Source organism: Arachis stenosperma, chromosome 8 (genome assembly GCF_014773155.1).
Source record: "Arachis stenosperma cultivar V10309 chromosome 8, arast.V10309.gnm1.PFL2, whole genome shotgun sequence".
Classification (NCBI taxonomy): Eukaryota; Viridiplantae; Streptophyta; class Magnoliopsida; order Fabales; family Fabaceae; genus Arachis; species Arachis stenosperma.
The window spans coordinates 44319369-44326571 of NC_080384.1; positions in this window are offsets into that span (position 1 = coordinate 44319369).

Genomic DNA, 7203 nt, shown 5'->3' on the forward strand with positions numbered 1-7203 from the left:
CGTGAATACGAACAGAAACTCTTATTAAGAAAACAAAAGGAGACTTTGTTTTGAACCACTTAATCAAAAAAGTATATATATTCACATAGCTTTATATACATAGACTTATTTCAAAGATCCTCAATACAAGTCCTACCCCTCTAAAAATTAAAATAATAAACGACAGAGGAAAAATAAATTCTAACAACTCAACTTGTGAAACTAATCTTCTATGCTCCTATAGCTCCGTACTAAACCTTCGCACCTGTAGCTGAAAAGAGTGGAGATAGGGGGTAAGAACTGGAGAGTTCTTAGTAGAATCGGAGTTAAAAGTTTAGTTCATTTTATATACTTGGTCAGCAATAACAGTCAACAAGGGACTATCCAGTTCAACAATTATAGAACACAGAATTCAAACAATCATTTAGCACATCCACAATCATAGAAAATACACTCACAAACAAATATGCGCAAACAAGTATGATGCATGTCTAGTGCTATCGCAGGCCATGACTCATGTGTTGGTTGCCTATCTGCTCCCGACATTACCCAGGTATGAGTCCCAAATATGACTTTCCACATGCATACAGTGTGCATATAAGTCTTATGGCCAAGTCGCATACAATGTGACTTTAAAATGTATTATAATATGCTTACATCTGGAAAACAGTTCTCAGTGTGTGGGCGTCCCCACTATACATTTGGTGTTAAGGTCCAAACAAGGTCGCATCTGCTCTCTTGTGGCAGACAGTCTTTTAAAGTTTTTTCTTTATCTTTGCCATCTGCTCTCCTGTGGCAGATATTCTTTTAGTTAATATATTCCTTTAATCTTTGTTCTCTGCTCTCCTGTGACAGAGATTTCTTTAATTATCTCTCTTTTCTTTACTTTTCTTTCTTCTTCTTTTCTTCCCTACCATTTCATAATATAATTTATCTTTGCATTATTCCCTCGTCTTTCCCTAAGCGTCTTATAGAAACGAATTATCAAGTACTTTAAACGAGTCTGTGTTCTCTAAAGCTTTTAAGATCACTCTGTTTGCTCTTCTCTGATTTATAATAATATTAATAATATTTTTAATATATAATATTTTTAATAAATTAATAATAACAATAATATAAATAAGATATTTTAAATAGTAAATACTATATATATATATGTCTTTTCTTAAAACTTAGTTTATAAAACCTTATTCTTAATCTTTTACTAATTACTTTTTAAGCCATGAATTTTTTAATATTTTATTTTTAATCTTAATATTTTATAAAATTATATTTGAACCCTCACTTTTTTTTATATTTATAAAAATAATCCTAAATTTTTATAAAATACCCATTGTTATCCCCGTACTTTATCTATTACCCAAAATACACAGAAATTTGTATAATTACAAATTGTACCTCAATTTTTATATACAAATACAATGTTATCCTTCAAAAATAAAGTTTAAATATTAATCTTTCTCTCATACCGAAATCGAAACCCTTAGCCATTCCCTTTCAAAATATTACTTGTATTTTAATCTGTTTTCGAGTCTTTCGATTACCAATTTTTTTCAACTTTTAATTTAATCTTTCAACTACCAAATCTCATCAATTTCCTCAAAATATCTTATCACAACAGTTCCAAAATCATTAAAACAACCACAACTTATCTGTTTTTAATAGCCAAACCAACAAATCACAAGCAACAATAATAATTCAATATAAACTCATTCAAACTCAAACAATAATCAACCAAATCAACATTTCACTTATCAAATTCATATTTAATTATTATAAAGTTACCACATCCTATTTCCGTGCGAAATTAAAATAATGGAAGCTCCGGAAAAACTTTTTGATCGAGCTGCTGAAAAAGAAAACGTCAGAAATCGTCTGTACCTCCTAGAACTCCAATTAGTCGAACTCAAGAGGAAGAAGAGCTACGTCACCGTCAACTTTTACCAAATAAAAGTAATAACAATGTATAAAAGAAAAAAATACGAACACTTTTATCAGATTAAATTTTTTATTGGAGTTACGGATCTCAAAAAATCGAACGCTGAATGATCAAAGGAAGTCACGGTTCGGTTCCCTCTTTCTCACACTCAGTTCCTTTCTTTTCCACGTTCGGTGACAAATGAAGAGATGTGAAGATGAAATATGATGAATATATATATATAAGCCATGTTTTAATTCTTCCTTTTGTTTATTGGATGACTTCGCCACTTTTAATAATAATAATAATAATAATAATAATATCATAAACTAGTTTCAGGAACTAGTTCAATCGTAAACTCGATTTCTCGAGAAGGAAAAAATCCAAGTATGTCTTTAGAGAATACGTCAAGAAATTCATTTATAACCAGAATCTGATTTAAACTTTATTTATCACCCGACACACTTGCAGCTAAAAGCATGAATCTCTGACACTCACTTCCACTGCAATTCACTATGACAGAATTTAAGTAATATCCCTTCGCCATCACCGATTTTTTTGACCCTTCAAACATAAATCGCACTGATAGTTCAAAACAATTTACTAGTACGTGATACTTCGACAACCAATCCAAACCCAGAATTAGATCAAGCCCAATCATCAGGAAACAAATCAAGTCATGGTAAAAATTCGGTGTTTAATTCAAAACAGGACTTGTTGACAACCTAATCTAGTCATGATAGCCTTAGAGGCAGAAGTATGTACTTGCAAATCATAGGCTAATATGGTTATCTTCAATCCTAACTCACTGGCTTTCACAAACGATATAAATGAATGTGATGCCCTAATATCAAACAAAGCAACTAAAATTTTATCACCAATTCCATAATTACCTCTGATCATGTAACAGCCCAGGCCACCCGCTAGTACGATATTGTCCGCTTTGGCACACAAGGCGTCACGGTTTTGTCTTTGACGATAGGGATGTGAAAGTTGTGGTAGGCTTAGAGAAGGGGGGTTGAATCTATGCCTTCCTTTTTAAGTTGCTATTATGACTCTTTTAAACAAAATTACAATTCTGATTTTGTTTGAACTCAGCAGCGGAAATTTATGAGATAATTTATTTTTGTCTCATGAATATCAGAAAACAGAACTCAGCAGAGAAGAGAAAAGCGAACACTAGCATGTATCCTGGTTCGGTTGCCTTGTGCTATGCAACCTACATCCAGTCTCCTCCACAATTATGGAAGAATTTCACTATAGTTAACAGTATTACATACACTAATTTCACACTCAAGTTCTAACCTAACTTGACATTGGCTATGCTAACTCCTAACTATTCACTCTTAGTGCTAACCCAACTAAGAAAGGGATACCAAACATGTATAAGATACAAGACACTTAACCAACCTAAAGAAATCAGAAGAATAACTCTAGGCTTTTCTCTCAAGTGTATTACTCAGCCTTTTTCCACTCATGGCTTTTACTTGAGTTTTCTCACAATGCCTTTTCTCACAAGAAATTACAGAAAGATAAACTTGGAAAAGTACATTACAATCAGTAAAACATGAAGGAGATTGACTTCTTCAACAGCCTATTTGCTATGTGACAAACCAGCTTTGCAAACCACTGATTTAGTTCTTCAGTATTGGTCGAATGCTTCTTTGATAGAAAGCATTATCCAAGTAGAGAAACTTCACAGGGAATACTTCACAGAACACTGTTCTCACTCTCTGGTTTTCTCTCCTTACCTCTGAATGGACAGCAAGCTTCCTTTTTATCTCCTTGCATGTTGCTTGGTTCTTCTTCCAAGGTCAACACCTTGAGCCTTGAGCTTCACCAACCCACATATTCATTTTTTTTCACCTTAATCCCCAGAGTGGAAACTCTCCTTCTGACTTCCTCATCTTAACCGAAAGTCATAAAACAGCAACCATTGAAATCTTCTCATGGTCAACTTGATCTTAGCCATTGAAAAATTACTTGGTCCCCAAGTATCACCTGTGACCGTAGATGTGAAACAGAATAGGGTAGAGAACAACTTTCCCTTGAATGCCATTTTCGGATAGAGCAGAGAGTTGGGAAGAAAGAGATGAGACCGAGTTGCATGTATGAGGAACAAATTTACCTATAACCTAAGCTTGATTTGGTTTGGATTTGTTGAGATGACTTCTACCTTTCAAGCTTAGTTTCTCTTTCTTGCTTCTTTGGTGACTATCTTGGTGAAGAAGCTCTTTCTCTCTTTCTCTTTCTTACTTTTCTGAAACTGATTTGACTTAGACCACATAGAGAGGAACGTTGCTTTGGTAAAAGCAAGTGAGAGGGAATGAAGGCTTCAATCTTGTATGAGAAGCTTGGTGGGATTAACTTGAATTGATGGATACAGGCTTAGATCGGGTATCCATTAGCTTGGCCCATTTTGATTTCTCAGCTTTGATTCCTTTTTGAGCTTTGTTTATTTCATTAACCCATTAGCCTTGTTTTATTTTCCATTCCATTTGGGCTGTAAATCAGATTTTGGCCTGCAGCAGTTTTATAAATAATTAGTAATATGAAATTATAATTAATCAACACTAATTATTTATTTGCCCAAAAATAATGTTTGTCATCACTAATTAATTTAGTTAATTTCTTAACTCAACCATCTCCCCCTTGATGACAAACATGATTTTAGCAATAAGCAAAAGAAATGAGTTTGAGTAAAGTTTAGAAACTCCCTTTGATTTTTATCATTTTCTTTCATGTTGCTCCCTCTTTCCTTTTCAAAATTTGCTCCCCCTGGATTTATGCTCTTCTTTTCTTTCCTGTTTACATATGCTTATATGGAACCAAACAAATACTATGTACCAACCAAAATGTATCAAACAGTGACAGTTTTAATGGCCAAAATAGAGTTTTAACACATCAGGGTCAGGGTCAAGATAGCAACATATCATAAAGCAAGTTTCCAACCTCATTCACAACAGTTTACAATATTTGCAAACAATTGCAAATCAAGCTTATTAAAATCTGCAGCAGTCAAACAAAGTTCACAAAAATAGTAATCAAAGGTAACTTTAGTCAGAATAGCATTCCAGCTATTGCTCCTATTACTCCCCCTTTTGTCATCAAGGGTTGATAATAAGCAAGACCCACAAAAACATCACTAAAAACCCTGCAAGAAAGGTCAGTGCACAATCCAAATTACTAACTAAACTACCAAAAGTGCAGCAGTATTCAAAGTTTTTACAGTCATCCAAGATAACAAAAATAAGTCCAACAGTAGCAAAAGAAAACAGATTTTATGAGACAGAAAACAGAGCAGCATCAATAGTTTTCATGAGACAAATTTTAGGCATCAGAACCATCCCCCTCTGAAGCAGCTTCCTCTTCAACATCAGTAGCAATGTCTTCATCATTATTAAGGTTATCAATGAAGGTCATGAGCACAGTCACCCTATCTCTTGATTTCTTCAGGAAGTTCTCATGCTTGCTAGCTAGCTTCCTTTGTTCCTTGCTCATGGCAATCAAATGATTTGATTGGAAAACAAACTCTTGAGCAACATCCTTGACCACATTCAGCAGAGCAGATTTCTTCCCAGTGGAAATGGAAGTACCCTCAGTGGAAGGAGGAGGAGAGTCATCTGGGATGTACTCTTCATCATCATCATCTAGAACCACTCTCTCAGATCGAGTTGGTCCTTTTTGCTGTTTCACTGAACCACCTCTCTTTAGATATGAATGTCTATTTTCATATTTCTCATTGGTCAAGTCAACACCAAAATACTCAAAAATACAAGTTAGAAACATGCCATAAGGAAGTGCTTTGTCTTTTTCACTTCTAACAGAATCAAACATGTATCTAACCATTAAATATGCAAATGAAAGTTCAGTTTTGGTGAGAATGGCATATAAAACAAGAGTGTCAGTGTATGAAACCCTTTGATATGAACCACTTTGAGGAAGTATGATGTGGTTGACCATTCGGTGCAACTGAGCACATTCATGTCCAAGGGCTTTGTGAGTGGGTGTAATGCCATCAATTAAGGAAACATGTTCACAGATACTAGCCAGGGCATCATTGTATGAAACACCAATTCCTTCATCCCACTTAACTGAAGTGTAAGCACTAGGCCCAACATCAGTATACTTCAAAGCATCACTGATAGTCTCATTGTTTAAAACTATATCTCGGCCCTTTACATATGAGTGAGCAGTGCCTTCATGATAAGTCATATTAGCATAAAATTCTTTGACCAACAAGGGATAAACAGGCTTTTTGATATCAAAAAGATGATTCCAGTCCAGAAAAATCAAGTTATCAACAAAAGGGAAACCTTTTCTTTTCAAAGAATGCAGATCAGCTAGAAAAGATGGACAAAGAGTACGATACTGGATAACCCCTTCATAAAAATCATTGTTCATGGTAGATTTGAATCTATAAGGGTTATAGTTCGAGTGAGAGGTCAAAAAGTGAGCTTTGTGATCAAACGGTCCAATGTCAGGTTCACTAACTGATTTGAGAGGAACTCGAGTTTTACCTCTCTGTAAGCGCACAGAAACTGACCTTGCCCTAGGTTGTTGTGGCTCAGGAACAGGTTCCTCCGTCGCCGAACGCTTCCCTTTGGATGAGGATGGCTTTGAAAAGCCAGGTTTTGAAGGCGTCGCCTTTGGTGGTGGTGTTGGTTTGACAGAGGCAGGATATCTTGGAGTGTTCTTGGTACGAGCCATGGGATCAATTCGAGGAGGAGAGGTAGGAGGAGAAGGTGAGGGAGTGAAAGTGGTGTCTTGAGAACGGGTTGAAGGTCTAGAATATCCTAGAAGTTTATGGATTTTCTCACGAGGTGCTCTTTTGGCAATAACTTTCTTCCCCATTTTTGGTTAGATTTAAGCTTTTGATGGAAGAGAGATAGTGGAGTGAGAGGGAAGAAACCGAAGGGTTGAGAAGAAGTTATGGAGGGAAGAGAGGGAGTGTTGGTAACCGTACCCCAAAAGTGGTTTTCCAAAAATATGCAACTGCATCAACTTTTGAAATGACATGAAAAGACCTGACCTCATAAATTTAAGATTTGATTTGATTTGAAAATAAAAACAGGAAATAAATTTTAACTTTGAAAAACCAAAAAAAATAAACTGAAAATCTTTTTGGATTATAAATATTAAATGAAAAATTAAAAAAAAGATATAGCCCATCACCAAAAAAAATGTAACATTCACATATGGGCCCAGAGATAGTTGGATTTAAGGAAACACATAGGACCACCCATGATCTGAATTTTGAGCATAGCCCAGTTCAACTAACTCTTGCCAGAAGCCCAGAACACACT